We start from the raw sequence: 18,254 nt of genomic DNA, 5'->3' as shown, positions 1-18,254 counted from the left end.
GCTTTTTCCTCATCTCTTGTTCCATTATAGTTTTTATTTTCAAACTTCTCCTTCCAGTCATTCTCCTTTTTCACGGTCCTATTACCTCGTCTTTTTGACGGCTATTATGAATCGCCTATTTTTTTTTTTTTTTTTTGACAAAGCCTTTCTATCGCCAGAGTATAGGTTTTGCTTTTGTTCTGCTGTTTTGGATTCGATTGAAGCTACGTGTTTATCGAAATTGGATGGGGTTGGTAACAGAGAACTGTAATAGAGAAGATGTGGCCTCTGATTTCCATAATAGCATGCGATAGAGGAGGAGGCGGCAGTTACAGGTTCCGTTTGTGGTATGAATTATCCATCAGTTATCTACCACATTATACAGCTTGCTTGTCATAGCTATTTTCAAGAGGACACTTTCAAGGTCATGAAGATATCATTTTTGCAATAAGGAAATAAAAGCATAAAGTCATCCTCATGTTTACAAACAAGGGGAAGGTAGAGGAATAGTTTATTTTTAAGCCATCCTGCCTCAAAATCATAACCTTATTTCAATACACATCCTATTTATAAATATATTGAAAGACATAATTACATATATTTCCCGTTAAATTTGAATATTCACTATAATATATAACAAATAAATCCGGCAATGCTTTGCTAGCCTTGTAACCCCCGCCTTCAGCGGACCCATCCCAACTCCTTATAATGCCATATGGCAAAGGAAGAGCACTAGTTACATGTTTATTTATAGGCATATATTAATATTGTTATACATATATATTTACAATAAAGGAGGTAAGAAAAAAAAAATGCTTTGCTATTACTAGATTTGAGCATGAATATAATTTTTGTTTTATAAATGTTTATTGGAATAATACATTTCGCCAAACTCAAGGGCAATAGGCATTAGGGATGTAAGTACACAATCACTTATTATATAAATATTAACTAAAAATAAAAAATAAATAAATAATAATAATAATAAAAATACAATAACATTATCCACTCCTATCTTATTTCAAAAGAATCGCACCCGAACTGCCATTATTACAAAAACAATTTGACAATTAGCAATATTCTCCAAGAATACCCATATTTCACATCACACCTCAATAGCTCAGGATTAAACCCGGGTATTTCAAAAACCCTTGGAGACAATGATGAAACAGTGAAATTGGTGATTCAGTTTTTAATATCAAAAGGTTTACTGACAAAAATATAACATTGGACAGACAAAAAAAAATAGGATTAAAAAATAAATAAAATTAAACAAATGTAAAAAAATTAAATAAAGTATAAATGGCGTTGATGACCAATGATGATTTGCCCCACTAAACAAAAACAAACAAACAATACAATAAAATAATTAAGTACAAGTATATAAATTAAATTAACACAATTAAAACTGTGATATCAATTAATCAATTTAGTTAAGATTAAACGTAAATTATTATGTTTATTTACACATTGGATTAATGATTTAATTAACAGTTTATTATAATGGTCAATAAAAATATATTGTAATAATATATAAGCAAAATCATTAAATAAAATACCTGGTTTCTCTATACACTTTACTAACCGGTTTCGACAAAACTATTATAAAAATCATGTCTCATTACTAATATTGGTCCAATAAGGATTTATGTAGCCAATTAACAAACATTCAAATGAGAATTTAGAATTATCGGTGGTGAACAGCTATTTTATAAAAATTTAGACGAAAGTTTAGAAGGCTGTATCCTCGCAAATTTTCCGAATTCAATGATTTTTTTTTGTTCCAAGAAATTCAATAATGTTTCAAATACCATTCTTCAAATATATGGGAGAGATCTAGGGCTGTATACACTGTACCTAATGACACAAAGCGCACCTCACTAAACAAATTAGTACCAGAGATATAAAATGAAACGTTTAAAAGATTTTTGGTTATTTGAAGAAAATATTTCTATAAATAGTGGCACTATATTTAAATGGTGTAAATATTTCATAGTTAGTGGGTTTTAATTACGTTGAATTTGGATAAAATGTAGAATAATAATAATTATATGAGCAACGAGGGCCGAGAGAAATACCCTCCGACAATCAATTTCGATTGTCATATCCTGTCAATATTTTTTGGTTTCTTGTTGTTCAGTCCAGTTTGTAAAATGGTAATGTGATGCTTTGTAATAATTAATATCATCTCCTGTAGGAATTTTTTTTCTAATCGAGAACTATGTTTATGAGTACAATGGCTTCCACCTTTTGGTTCATCAAAGATGTTGAACCAATGGGCAAAATAGATATATTTTTGTTTATAATTTTAATAATAATAACAGGACTTGAGAAAATTCAGTGTGATTTGGGATTGGTTCAACTTATTTTAAAAAAATTATTTCATTCAAAACCGAGTCGTTATGATCTACAGAAATTAAATATAGGATTTCGTCCATTAGGACCATTATCCTCCTGGTACATTTTAGTAGACCAGACACAATTAATTTAGACTAGATTAGTGGTTTCCAATCCATAGAGGTCTACGGACCACTAAGCCGGGAATCGAATCACTTCCGATTTAAAGTAAAAGGGGTTATTGAAGTCCCTATCAGAAGTTATTGAAAAAAGTGGATTTTTAGTGACTTTTACTCTGCATTTTCCTGTTAGTTAAAACCCTAAAAGTCAGGGAAGATAATTAATAAAATAGTGTTGCTGGGATCTCCTGCGGCACAACCTAATTTATGGTGAGCGGACTACCGATGGGGAACCACTGGACTAGATAGATAAAAGGTTGGGGCATACTTGAGGTTGTACAATTTTTAACCACAAAAGACTGCAGATATTACAGTTGCCAATTGCCACCACGATTCGTGATGCAACTGGTAGATACCGAGTATGCATGCTTGATGTTCTGTCGTAATGTTCTAATTGGGTCATCTCATTAGCAAATCCTAAAGATAATCTTGGAAGCTCGTTTAGTTCAACCATCATCGTGAATATTTAAGTTTTTATGTTACTTTTAATTATAATTTTAATAGCACTATTCATAATTTCTTCCGGCGAGATTTCTAACTAAAGCAAAGCTATGTTTCGTTGTTGAACAAGTTGGACACTTTCGCGTCAACGTACTTATTAAACTAGTTTATTTAGGCTTAATGAATCTGGACTATTTCACTTTTCATCTTTTTATTTTTTGGAGCTGTGATAATTAACATAATTACTCACAGTTCAGGAATTAGATACTTTTATCTGAAAAGTTTTAGAGAATTTATTAGATCTTGTACACACATGTATTTCTTTTTTTTCACGAATTTCAACTTGGTACTTCCAAGGAGAGTGCAAGGTCTTGAGGTCACGGATTTAGTTCAAACTTTGTAGAATGTTATATTTTGTTTCCCTGTTGATGAAGATTTATGGTTATAGGGGCCACTATTCAATAATTTTTATATTATTATTTCGTACATATATAGTGATATTCGTGAAATAAAATTGTATCAAAAATACTGAACAACGGAATTCGTATATTAATTTTGATTAATAGACAAAAATATGCAAAGAACATCACCAAAACTAGTTTATTTTAGACAAGAACCACTTGTAATTCATATATAATTATTATATTTTACGGCAACTGTCAAGAACAGATTAATTATAGAATATTGTTTTAATTAAATCTATAATTAAAAACGTGTTACGTTTAAGGTAATTTTCAGGACCCTACTTTGAATTACGTAGGCGGATTATAAATTTTAATTATAAATTTTCCTTTGAAAATGGAAGTACACAAAGTTTCATCGTTTACTTTTTTTATTTAGCTTCTCATTTAAATTTAACCGTTGGTTTTGAAGCTTTTTTTTTTTTTTTTAAAAAAGAATGAAAGATTAAAAACATCTGAAATTGTGAAATATAATTAAATAAATTTGAAATTGTATTATTAATTTTATATTATTTATGAGGATAAGCGTACTAAGCCATAGATCTTAAAAATACTCAGATCTCAAACACATCTTTCATTATAAAAAAAGAAAAAAAAATTGAATTCAGCTAAATAAACAGGTTCCCCAAATGACCACACCCCAGCATCACAACACCCACTGACTTCCAGTCTCGTGATTATCCAAACGGAAATTTTCAGGTGGATCTAGCCGTAGAGGTGTGTCTCTACACACCCTAATAACGTTCCAAACTCCTGGTTTTATTGTTATAGAAGATTGCCCTGGGGAAATTAGCTTCCTTCTTCGGAATAAAAATAATAATATTTATATCTGTCTTGGCGTATATATCCAACGAAGATTTGTTCTTCAAGGTTACTACTATTTTGATTTGTTTAAGTAATATGGAATTGTATTTATTCGCATGACATAATTTAGATAAAAAATACAGTAAGTTTAAAAACTGGATATAAGGATTAAACAACACAAAAGGAACTGTTAAAATAAAAACAGTACAGCTTTGGTAAATCATGAGTTATCATAAATTTGATTATGAAAATTCAAAAATTTTAGACAGGAAAAGAAATACAAAAACCAGAACAATAAAGGAAGCGATCAACACTAGAAAAATATTTTAAAAAAGTAAATTTAAAATTTAATACGGTAAATTTAAAAAGCAACTTTCACATATTATAAATAAATTAGACATAGAATGAAATGAAAAGGTGACAAAATATAATATTTACAAACAGTGTTCTGACTCACAAATATAAAAAAAGGTTATGATAGTTATCCAAAAAGAGAAAAATAGTAAAACAGAGGGAGGGTTGATATATATGTGTAAGGCTTAGAAAAGTAGAACACAGAATAAGGATTGGGACATAGTTAAATTTCTTTGAATTCAGAGCGACAAAGACAGTTAAAATTGTTAAAGAGTTTCCTTCTATTTTAAGAATTTGTTTGACACAATAAGATTATGTCGGTCCAGGAACAGGAAACAACTAGAGTTTGTAATTTAGTAAAATTTCGTTATACGAGGGCTGTCCAGAAAGTAACAGACGTTTTAAAATAAACAATTCTCAAATTGAAAAACTCAAAGTTTATTATATACATTTGAAAGGTTACATATTTTATATAGGTTATATATGTATAAAGATTATATACACCCTTAAGCTATTTCTCTACATAATCGCCATTCAAATTGAGACATTTATCATACACAAGTTTTTCAATACGAGGGTACCAGAGAGATCTATAGAAATCTGCCGCTTGTGATGTCAACCACTGGCATGCAGTTCGGCATCAGTATCAAAGCATTGTTTATCGAGCGATTTTTTCATCGCAGGAAAGAGATGGTAATCGCTAGGCACCAAATCCGGTCTGTATGGTGGATGGTCAAACACCTCCCATCCAAAACCATCCAAGAGTGCCCGGGTACGATTCGCCGTGTGTGGATGTGCGTAGTAGTGAAAAAAAAACTTCTTAGTGCTAAGTTTTCCCCGACGCTTATATTATGGCGTGCCGTAACTTTTTTAGAGTTTCACAATACCTTTCTGAGTTAATTGTTGCTCCACGTTACAAAAATTCAACGAGAAGCACTCCCTTGGAGTCCCAAAATACATTCGCCATGACCTTCTTGCTGACAGCGTTTGCAAACACGTTTGGTTTCTTGGGAGAATGTGTGTGCGCCCATTCTATTGACTGCTGTTTACATGCTTCACCCAAGAAGTCTCGTCCCCGGTTACGATACGATTCAGAACTGCATTACCATTTGTGCTGTATTCTTGGAGAAAGATCAGTGCTGCAACCAGTCTCTGTTTCATATGGTCTGCCGTTAGGATTTTCGGAACCCACCGAGCACAAAATTTGTGGTAACTAAGTTTCTCCACCACAATTTGATGCACCGAACTCAGTGAAATTTGGGGAAAATGTTCTGTAATCGTGAAACGACGGTTTTCACGAATTTTGTCATTGATTGCCAGGTCATCAGTCAACATGCTTGGTCACCACTGCGGTCCTCGTCGCGAACACTGGTACGGCCAATTTTGGATTACTTGGCTTTCAATGATTATCTCCTGCCCTTAAACATCACAATGGTGACGATAAGTTTCAATTGACCTGTTGTTTCGAGCCACCAAAAATCGAATCACAGACCGCATTTCACAAGTGGCGGGATTTTCTATTGGAGGGGACATTTTGATGATTCACAGAGAGCAAAGTGAGGAACGCACAGACCTCACGGTACAACAGCTGGGTGCGTACTGAATTTAGGAACGTTCGGACACCAAGATGGCGGCTCTACCCCCACCTATAGCCACGATAGGCCAAAACGTCTGTTACTTTCTGGACAGTCCTCGTACATGGTAAAATACACTAATTTTTTAATTAATGATAATTTAAAAATAATTGTGCAATTTTATTTATTATTTCATATGGGCTTGATAAAAATTATAGAGAACTTTGAAAAGGTCTCCAAAACGTTGATATTTATTTTTAAAAAAATAAAAAGAGGGAAACATTGGAGTTTATGATTACGTGATGTAACTGTAAAATATTTATATATATATATATATATATACCGATCGATAAACAATATATTGTTATCACTTTTTTTTTTTAAATTACTCAAAAGTATAGTAGATGTATCTAGGTATATTAGAAACGGCAGTTCGCAAAGTGCTTAATGTGAACCTTATCAATGAAAAAAGATATAGAAATTATTCATGAAATAATACAAACTCACCATAATCCTGATATATGTTTAGCTGAGTAAGCTTCGTACGAGAAGGCTTATGAATTGGTAACAAATTACAAACTGCAAATGAACTAAAACTCCAAAAGAGACAAACTAAATTGGTTGACTAGCCAATGGGCTACACCTCACAACCGATATTTTTGCAAAAAAGAAATTAAAATTGTTGGGCCAATTTAGTTGTTGCATGAGAAAGTGGTTTTAGTGGATTAGAATCCCACACTACATAAAGTCTTAAGGTGTTTGTTGAGATTTCATCTTCATTAAAAAAAAAAAAAAAAATACGTTTCATACTTTATCTAATCTATATATGTATATAGTATATAGTAATGAGAGTATTGAGATTGTGCAAAATTGCGACACAAAGTTTTAAATACGATTCAAGGTCACCTGAACCCGGGTTACGATGTCTGGCGAAATGTAAAAGTCTGCGTGTTTCTATTTATACAGTCAGCCTCGCTCATAATTGAAATAATGATATTGAATTTTAACATAACATTTTCGCCAAAATTGACTTACCAAATTGACTTAGTATATAAAGATGATTTTACAATTTTTTTCTATTTTTTGTAAAACGGTTTTTACTGATTTCGGTTACCCTCGTTATATCAATTTAAAATTAAATGGTCGTCGCATACCTAACGAACGCCATATAGTATCCTTTAATAATGTTGCTCTTACTTCTATTGAACAGATCTATTGGACAACACCTGGACAAACCACGAGCTTGGAATCCTCACACAAGACTAAAAAGACAGGAACTGCCCGTCGATTTTAACTATTACAGCACTTACCAGACAAACGGTCTAAACTTCCAATCCATTACAAAAGACTGATCTACATGACAATAATAAGGCCTATCTAGACATACTGAGTTGAGCTTGGGGCTCCACTAAACCTTTGAATTCCTCTCGTATCCAATCTTTACTATCCAAAATTCTCAATGCTCCTTACTTTGCCATAAATAAAGACCTTAATGTTCCATATGTAACTGATTTAGCCCGAACCAAACTCCCTAACCAATGAAACCCACTAGTTTCTAACCTTACTTCTTCTTCCATTCCTGACAATCCTCTGAAGCACCTGAAAAGAATATGACACCGAGACCTTATATTGTAAAAATGTTTTTAGAGTGCTACCAATGGGTAGTTTCTCTACAAGCCTTTAACACACCATTAAAATCTAGCATCAAAATTACTAGATGTATTTTTATGTAAATATCAATAAATAAATAAATGGTTATTAATATAGGCAAAGTCTTGTACTACTTCAAATAGTCCGTCAGGGTTTAAATGCCGAATTTTCATTATTGCTTCCTCCAAAGTAACTTTAATTTAGTTTATTTGTAATAATTAATTATCTATTCTTGTTAGCATTAATGAACAATAGCTAAATAAAAATTTAAAAAAAATATAATTCACAAAAGGAGAAAAAAATTAGAGAAATGGAATTATGTAGGAAACAGAAAAATCTGGCGAGTGCTTAGCGAGTAGGCCAAAGTCCACACCACGGAAGTAAGCAAGTAACCTATATATTTGAAGTATAGTATGAGGAAATATTGCCATTGTGCTTCAATAATAAATAAGTTTATTTTTAGAAACGAGCAAGAGTTAGTCTCAATGTAAGGTAATTAACGAGTGTTATGTGATGCGCGCACTGCAACTGATTTTTAATTTTAGTTAAAACATGTTTTCCTCTAAACATGTGTTTATATTTCTTCCAGCGACATATTTTTCTGACATTGCTATGGATTATGTATTCGGCGGCACTAGACATATGTAATTAATAACATTTCACCTTGACTCGCGTAATTGTGAGGGGCCATTATATACTGGCCCACGATCAAGATGCATTAATTAATATTGTGCAATTTAAAGAAAAAAAATATTAAAATCTGTACCGCTACAACCCATGAAGGGTCAGGGGTTCAATACTTTGTAAGGAAGTACTGTTACTAGATCAACGGTTGTGCAAGGAGGTGATTTGGTGAGAATCACTCTCGACCGCCAGATTTTTACCCAATTAAGGGTATCTAATTTATGAGGAAGAGTGGATCCCAGGAGGGCACCAGAACCCAGAAGAGTTGACTCACAGCTACAGTGTAACAGAAAACAATTTTCTGCCCAGCAGGATTCGAACCCTTGGAGTTAGTAGCATGGTGCCACCGCACTCTCCATTGTGCAATTTAATAAAATAAATTAATTTTATTATTGTGCACAAACAGATAGGAGGAGATGAATAAATTAATCTTTATTGACATACTTATTTATAGTACGACGAGTAATTTTCTTAAAAAAACAAAAATTGGTTTATTATAAGAAATGTTCATGTATGTTCAAATTCCTAGGAAGGGGAAAACAATTTGAAAATATGAACCGGACTTATAATTATAGTCTAAACTTTCACTACAAAATATTAGTATACACTACAATAATCAGACCAATTAGGACATATGGAATTGAGCTCTGGGGCTCCACCAAACCATCAAATTCTTCCCGCATCCAATCGTTACAATCCAAAATCCTACGTAAAATCCTTGATGCTCCTTATTACGTCACAAATAAACTCATTCATAAAGACCTTAACATCCCATTCGTTGCAGATTTGACCCAAAACAGATATGCGTCTTTTTATTCCAAACTCCTTAACCATCCTAACCCATTAATTCTTAATGTTTCATCCTTAACAATCCCTGATAATCCTCCGAGGCGTCTAAAAAGAAGATGGCCACGGGACCTTCTAATTTAAATTAATGTTTGAAGTACCACCAATGGCTGGTTCCTTCCCAAGATTTTCAAGTGTATATGAAACATACTACATATTTACCTATTGTATTATTTTGTACAGTTGTAAATTACAATAAATAAATAATTAAAAAAAAATAAAATAAAAAAAAAATATAGTCTTGCTGGAAGTCTTTAGGATTTTTTCATTAATTTATAACAAACTATTATTTCATTAGGTATGTTTCATTAGTTTAGAAATTACATAGCATTAGGTCACTTTCATTGCATATATTTTTTTTTTCAGTGAATACAAATTCTTTATCCTTTTTTATCCCTCTATCTCACAACGTACAACTTCAGAAACTTCTTTAAACGAAGACATTCTAAGTCTTTCTGTTCTGAAACTGCACCTGAGTTTAACTACCTACTATCTCCTTAAGTAATCTCGAAGTCGTTTAAGAATTATTTTCATTCAGATAAGCGGGGATCTTAATCGAAGATCAGGTTTTCTAAGTGGCCTTTACTAACGATAAAATTAGTATAAAGATTTTCAGCTTTTGTTTAATTTTATCAGACTTGAAAAAGTAATAATAATAAGGAACCATAGATGAAATATTTCTGATTACTATTTAAAACGCAAATCTATACTTATTCACAAAAATATATAATGCAGACCAAACGAACTATTTTTTGCAATTAAAAAAAAATACAGACCATAAATTAAATAAAAGACGAACAATTGTCAAAAGGTAGAGAAGAGAGAGGAACAACATGGATGTATAACTGCTTTTTTTTATATTAACCAATTAATACAAACAAACGAAAAGAAATTTAAAAAAAAAATATGGGATTGAGTGAAAGCCATATGAAACAGGTAGAAAGAGAGTACAGGAAAAAACTGAGAAATCATGCTCCATCATAATTTAGTCAGATAAAAATACATGAGTATGGATACCGAAATTTTGTATAAAATATAGAATATTATTGTGTTCTAGTTGGAAGATCTTTCACTTCATCATAATAACAAATTAATAGAAACAACTTCCTGGAAAAGAAATCCAGAATATTTTTTATAAAAACTGAATGATTCTAAGCTTTCAATTACTTGTTCTTTTTATTCAATTTGATAATTTTAGTCACTGAGAGAGATCTGTGACCTTGATTCAATTAGAAGGTGGTTGGATTAAGAATACATACACTAAGAAAAATAATCAATGAACTGCCTAAAAAAATTATTTGAGATAACGAAGATTATAATTATACTAATTTTTACTTTCACTTGTGTGAAATTTTCACGAAAATGGATAATTATAGACTGCGGAATAACTTGACAATGAAAGGATAAAATGAACAAAACGATATATAAAAAAAAAAAAAAAAAAGGAGAAATATTTTTCCAGATGGAAAACAAATTGTTGGAGATAAATGTTATTATATAAACGTATAATTGACCATTGACAAGAGAAAGATTTTAGAAAAATTAATGTCTAAGATTTGAATTTATAGAGCTAGAAAGAAATGAAAAACTTAATTTATTTCCGTTCTAATGTTTTTTATGAATTTTGAATGTTTTGATGATTTTGTATATGCTAAGGCACACCCAGGATCAAAACTAGGGGGGGCAGGCCATAGTCAATCAGATTCTGACATTTCAGCATGAAAAAGGAAAATTAAACCAAAAAGAACATGATATATAATTGTAGCAGTGCTTTATTATTTTTGTATATATTTTTATTTTTTTTTATGTATAGATTTTTCTATGTATCACTACTTTTATAAATTATATGACTTATATATAACGAGTTTATATTCTTATTTATTTAAAATGAATATTACTTGTATTTTGTATTTTAGGTGTGTTTTATTTATGTTAAAGAGGGGAGAAATAAGGAAAAAAAAGAGGAGAGTCACATTGGGTTGAAAGAGAAAATATGAAAAAAAAAAAGGATAGAAAATAAAGAAAGATAAAAAAAGAGAGATATTAACAAAAAAAAAGTATAGAATGAAGAAAAAAAAAATGAAAAACATAAAAGAACCAAAGCGATGAACAAAAAAAAAAAAAAGTAAAAAACAAGTCATATATTATTATTATATATTTTTTACATGTTATGCCTATATGTTGTAAGATTTAAAAAAAATGTCTGATTACATATGAATAAGTATGCTGTGTAGCTAGCAAGCAAATGAAGTTGGGCAGTATATCTTTGTTCTTTTTGAATAAAGTTTTTATCTCTCCTATTACAATTTGTGTTTGCTTAAAAAAAATTTTTTTTGTTAAATTAATAATTTTTTTTTCACTCCGGGGGGGACGAGATCAGAAAATTCTCAATTCAAATAAACGAACTATAAATAAGGTTGGTGAGTGACTTAAGGACAGTCGCAGAACAGTTGGAAAGGTAAAATATTGATATCAAAACGCCAATGATCTTAAAAATTTCTCAAAACACGAAAAATTCAAATCCGCCTATTGATTAAAATAAATTAACAGAGGATTGCTTTTATATAACAAACACGAATATCAAATTTTCGTCATGAAAACTTGTTAATTATTAGGTCTCATCTATCGTTTTATCATTAACTATTTCTACAATTTATAGCATAATAAATAATCACTTATGTCATTCTAATTTTAATTTTATTGTTTAAAATGTCCGTGATATCTTATTAGTTACATAATTATGGATAACTCACCTCAAGGAAACTTTTTTAATGTTCTTTTAAACAATTATTTTTATTTATTTCGTACGAGTTCCACCTTCATTTCTTTTACAATTAGTTAACATAAAGAGAGAAAAAAGAAAAAAATAGTTGTATAATCTTGCAACTTTTGTGATAATTTCATTTCTAGTTTAATGGCACTTTCACAGTTTCCTATACTAGATCCAAACCATTTTTTATCCCGCTGTAGAAAATATCTCAAAAGAATTTGTGAATTTGCACCCTCACAAAAAAAAATTCAGAATTTACTCTGGAGTTTCTTGAGATGTTAAGTAACCTAAATAGTTCAATTCGAGCTTAATGTGATTGTTTAACTAGTTCATTGGTAGATGAATTTTTTTCTGGTGTAATTTAAAACTTCCCAAACAATATATAGCTAAAATAATGTTACCCACTTAGGTACAATACTTTATTTTATTTTCCTTGGGTAATCACAAGAACAATTCAAATTGTTGGTCATAAAACTTGAATAACTCTACTAGTTTAGGAAATAACTGCTAAGGCAATATTTAAATATTTCTTTCGATTCAGCATCTCACAAAATATGAGTGATGAATCATTGACCTTCTATCCATCATGAAAATGTACGAAACGCCGAGAATATCGAACTCACGAATGATAGTGTGAAGAAATTCAAAAGTTGTAAATTCTACGATTTCCCGACAAAAGTGTTTATTTCAAACTTCAACTTACCAAATTTTGCACAAGGTCTTGGGTCTACACCGCTAATAAATTCAGCTGAAGGAAGAACTATATGTCTGAAACCACTCCCAGCAACGGGACATTGCTAATTGGGCTTTAAGGCAACTTGATAGATATCCTTGTTTTTTTACAAAAAAATGGATTTATACGAGGATGTCTTATAATGAGTTTTTTTTTAGGCGAGTAGTTTATCGGCCGAAATTTGAATAAATACATCTAACTGGCACCTGGTTTCAACAGTGCCATCTTTCATTTCGACAGAGAAACAGTAGATTTATTGAAAAAGAAATATAACGGGTTTTATATCTTAAGATTCCGTGACATTGCTTGCAAGATGATGTGACTTAATGACACCTGATTATTTTTGTAGGATGTATGAAATCATTAGTGTATGGGAAGAAGCCACAGTCGAAGACTTAAAGATTAACATAATTCGGACCAATGAGATAAAGATGCCATTATGTTAAAAAGTGACGGGTGGTCCTCTTGGACTGAAGTGGAACAACTCTGCAATCCACGGTATTTCATGGAGCAAACCTCCAAGAATATATGATCTAATTCACAACAACAAATATATTTTTATTCCAATTCAAACTAACCGAGCACCTCTTGAAAAACCTCTACTAATTCAATTATGGATAAGGAGCTTGAATAAGGTGTGCCAAAGGATGTAGAACAATCCACCTAACTGATATGCTGGTCACTCTCATGCGGCACAATGAATGCCAATGTCCAGCCAGTTGCATCCATCTTACGCAATCCCCACGGTCGGCACTTCGCTGACCCTCCAGTCGAAACCGGGACAAGAACGCCACGGATTAGAGCATTGCATTGAACAGAAGTGATATAAATGTACTCATACTAACCAATACAATGATTCGAAACAGGGCTGCATACTATAAATGAATTGTACAAAACAATACTAGACTCTGCCAATAGTAAATATTGCAAATTTATTTTTGAGGTATTTTCCACGAAAATATTCAACTATAAGGTATTATATTGCAATCAAGGTTGGAGATGGATGGGAATATTTTTTTTTGTTCGTTTCAAAATCCCTAGAACATCTTTTGGAAGTTTACGGGTAGGTTGATAAGTTTTAGTCCGCTAAATTCAGACATCTCCAGCAACCATCTTTGGTTCAAATGAGGTGAAATTTGGTATTTATAAGACAGCATAATGCCATAAAAATATTTTCAAGAGGAAATTATTAAGTTTTTCAACAATTTGAACATCTTTACCAGATCGAGTAAGGGGATTGAAAAAGTGTATACGGATAAAGTGAGGTACTAGGTAATTGCCTTTTTTGGGTTTCAAAGTTTTATTCAACCCATTTTTCCTTTTAACATTTGTATGTTTACGTTTTTTTCCTAGATTTTAAGGTTCTGAGCAGCCCCCTCCCATTGACTGATTTTTAAAATTTTTTAAGTGGAATGTAAGGCAATCTAAAGCGATGGTGAAGTTTGCCTGTGCATACTGACTGAGCTCTAATCTTGGAAACATTCCTTATATCATTATCATAATTTATCTACACTAGACATTTATTAGCTGATATCATAGCAATAATTAATATTAAAAAATAAATAAAATAAAATTGAGAAAAAATCTATAACAATAAGTTTGTAATAAATAATTCCGGAATGTAAGGACTATTATCGTTTAGTAAAATTGCCAAATGAAATTTTCCTAAGTATTCCTTTTTTTTTTTTGTCACGGCATTCAATGTTGGTGTCTCTAACAGCCCTTGTGACTGAGACAAAGGGTTGAAAATTTGGATATGAATTAAAAAAAATGCTTTTATGACTACTAAAGTTCATAATAATTTCACAAATTGAATATAATCCTAATAAATCTTTATTTCTATTCTTTAAGTAAGTGCTAATATATGTAAAATAATGCTAGATCATAACCCCCGTTAGACTAGTAACTTGTTTAGCATTTTTCTTATTTCATGTGTAATAAGAATTATATTATAATATTTTATAAATTATAAAATCATTATCATTCAGCATTAGTCGTTTTGGATGAAATCTGAAACACGTGTTTCTTTATTAGCAAACTAGGAGTGAGAGAACTTTAATGATAAAGTTTTTGGAAGCTTTCATAAAGATCGGCTTACTTGTAGAGAACTGGTTAAATCCCTACCACTAAACAAAAAATAATACAAAACTAAAGGGAGTTGGTTTATACCAAATTATTTTTTATTCGACCAATTAAAATATATTTTAGTAACCAAAACTAGTCAAATTACTATTATTTATTCAATTATTTCCGTAATTTAAAATAAATAATAAATAAAAGATGTGAATCGAATTATAAATTATGATTATTATGTTAACTGTTAATATTTATAAAGGGCTGTTCTGTTGAATGTTCACCAAGTTGACCTCAATACTGCAATGTAATTTATAATGAAAAATCAAGAGGTATGAAATAACTCGATTTTGAGTTTTTGAAGTTGAATTTTAGAACGCGCCTGCACAACTCGCGGCACTGCACAAGGTTTCTTTTGTGCCAGAACTAACTCTGGTTTAATATAGTCTTTTTAAAAAAATGGTCTAATTGTACGTTTTGGAACGATCACCATATTTCAATTCCCACTGAACATGAAAGGCAGACTCATCAAATTTGACTTCCATCAATATATAGTTAATACTAATGATTTCAAAAATTGAGGTGAAATAACTGCCTTTCTTTTCCAATCCTTTTTTGTTGTTTGCTCTAAGGATGTTGTAAATAGAAACCAGTAAATGTAAAAGTCTAAGGAATCACAATAGAAGGATCTTCTTACATTATTAAGTTGTGATTCATTTAAGATATATATATCTTGTAAGACTTGGCTCTTGTACACCTTGTCTATCGACCCACTACAATTTAATTACTCCCTTAAACCGCCTCAGACTTCCCTCGTGCAATAACAAGTCCATTAAAAATAAACTGTGTTCAGGACTACTTTCTTATTTGTTGCGAAGTGGATCTTTTCTTATTTCAGCTTCAGGTAAAAGTTTTCGTATTAGAGCGGAAGGGGTGTCGCTAATGACTATAAAAAAATAATAAACTTTTCAGTTGGACCAAGTGGCCTCTTTTGAACAGTTAAAATTTAATCGGCTTTATGATTTCCGCCTAAAACTTGAAGGACAATAAACAAGAAAAAGTAGAAACTTTTTCAGAAAATATAAGATGAGGCTCGTAAATAAGCAAGAGAAATACTAGACGGAAGTATTTCTGAAATGGTCGTTTACTCCAAATAGAAGTAAGTTGCCAGGAAATTGGGCTTACAATGTTTAGCTAATAGTAATTTAGGAACATTAAGTTGTTTATTAACTGACATTTCCTTCAAATTTAATCATAATTCTATCTGTCCGATCTCTTTTCTCAGTTCGCCAGTATCAGAGTTGGGCAGTAATTAAATACTTTCATAATCAGTTACTTTTTGAACTAATAATTACTAGTTATGTAATTGCAACTACAGTTACAAAAATGTAGTTGTTAACTGTAGTTGTATTTTCTTGGTTTTGCTATTACAGTAATTTTAGTTGGTATTCATAAATCCAACTACTAGTTTCAATAAAAAGTAGTTATAAAAATAATTGCAATAAATAGTTGTAATTGTAACTGTAGTTATAGAGTAATAAGTACAATTACATACTTATTAACCATATTTTATTTCATTTGGGAATAAATAAAGAGAAAATTCTATATATTTTCCTTAATTTTTGTTTCATTCGTTACTTTTCATTTATTTGCATTAAAATTATTTTCTGATATGCTTAATTTACAATAAAATGTATATAATAATGTAGTATATGTAATATAATAAAATTTTAAATATAAAGACATTGCAGATAGTTATTTCTTAACAGCCTCAACTACTTCTAATCACTGTTTTTAAAAGTAACTATCCAAGTAACTGCAGTTGCAACTACAACTACAGTTACAACTACTAACTGTATTTATTTTTGGAACTACTGATTCCATTACATACTAACAAGATGTGAAATAGCAATTACAATTAATTTAGTTGAAAAATGTAGTTCACCGTTATCAATAACTAATTACATTAGCAGTTGTAGTTGTAACTACATTTCAACTAACTTGTAATTATAATGACAATTTCGCCCAACTCTGGCCAGTGTCCCTCATGCTGGTAATGCATTTACTATATAACTTGATAAAAAATCAATATGTGTGTTATTTATGAATGATGAACTGAAGAATTAAAATAAATCCTAACAAAATCCATCAAATCACTTTTACCCTTCATCGTAAGCCCACTACATCCTGCCCAACACTATCCTATAATAATTCACAACCTGTGTCTCCATCATGATAGACATCTTGAATAGATTCTTCACTAAAGACTAAAATTAAAAGCTTATAGATTCAGATTATTCCAATATTAACTTGATAATTTTTTTTTCGTACCCCCTTGACGACATAAGTAATTGAATACATGTAAACATACAGGTAAGTATATGTACATCTGGTACTTTGTATTTACTGATTAACTTGATAAAAGCTAGGATTTCTGATTTATACAAAAGCTTCATATTATTATCATCATATTGGGCATATTGGGATAAATGAAATCAATCTTTATATATGTATATAGTTAGTTGACTGTAAAAATTTCTATATAAGAAGATGGTCAGGGTTGCGGTAAAAAAAAGAACAAATATTTTTTTTTTTTTGACCGCAACCCTGACCATCTTCTTATATAGAAATCAATCTTTGGTTGTCCTTGCAGTCTGGAATCCTCCAAAGAATCCTTAATTGCCCTTTTTATAGCGAAATAAAAATCATCAATAAAGAGCTTGATATTCCATTTGTTACAGATTTGGCTCGCAATACCTCATTCAGTTACAATCCCTTGCCCACACAAACCCACAAGTTCATTACATCTCATTCCAATCCGTGTGTGATAACCATCCTCGGCGTTGGAAGATGGCCAACCTCCTAACTTAAGATAGCCGTTTCATTGCAATCAATGGACTGTTCCTTTCCAGGTTTTATAACGTTTTACATTGTTACACTATATTTAGGGAACATTACTATTAAATATCGTGGATTTTTGGTAAGAAGGACGAATCCAAATAATTACAATTAATACAAATTAGTGTAACACAATTAGAAAAATACCATTTTCTTAAAATAAAAATGTTTTTCAACAAAAACAATTTTTCTAGACCTGGTAGTGAACAAAACGTACTCTCCTGATTTTTGAATTTTCCTTTTTTGCAGAACTCTGACAATATAATTATAAATTTAAATAAATGGAAAAAATATCTAAATCGTATCAATGAAAATAAATACTTATCTGTTTCAAATCCGCTTAACAGTCCATTATTATTTACCTGGAACAGAAAAAGAAGATAATTAGTAACATTGAAAATGGTCTATAAAGTACTTACAATAACTATATATAGTAAAAATTAATTAAAATAATATATCATGATAAAAAAA

The sequence above is a fragment of the Halyomorpha halys genome, unplaced genomic scaffold, assembly GCF_000696795.3.
Source record: "Halyomorpha halys isolate HHAL.00 unplaced genomic scaffold, Hhal_1.1 Scaffold432.1, whole genome shotgun sequence".
NCBI lineage: Eukaryota > Metazoa > Arthropoda > Insecta > Hemiptera > Pentatomidae > Halyomorpha > Halyomorpha halys.
This window is presented reverse-complemented; position numbering follows the sequence as displayed.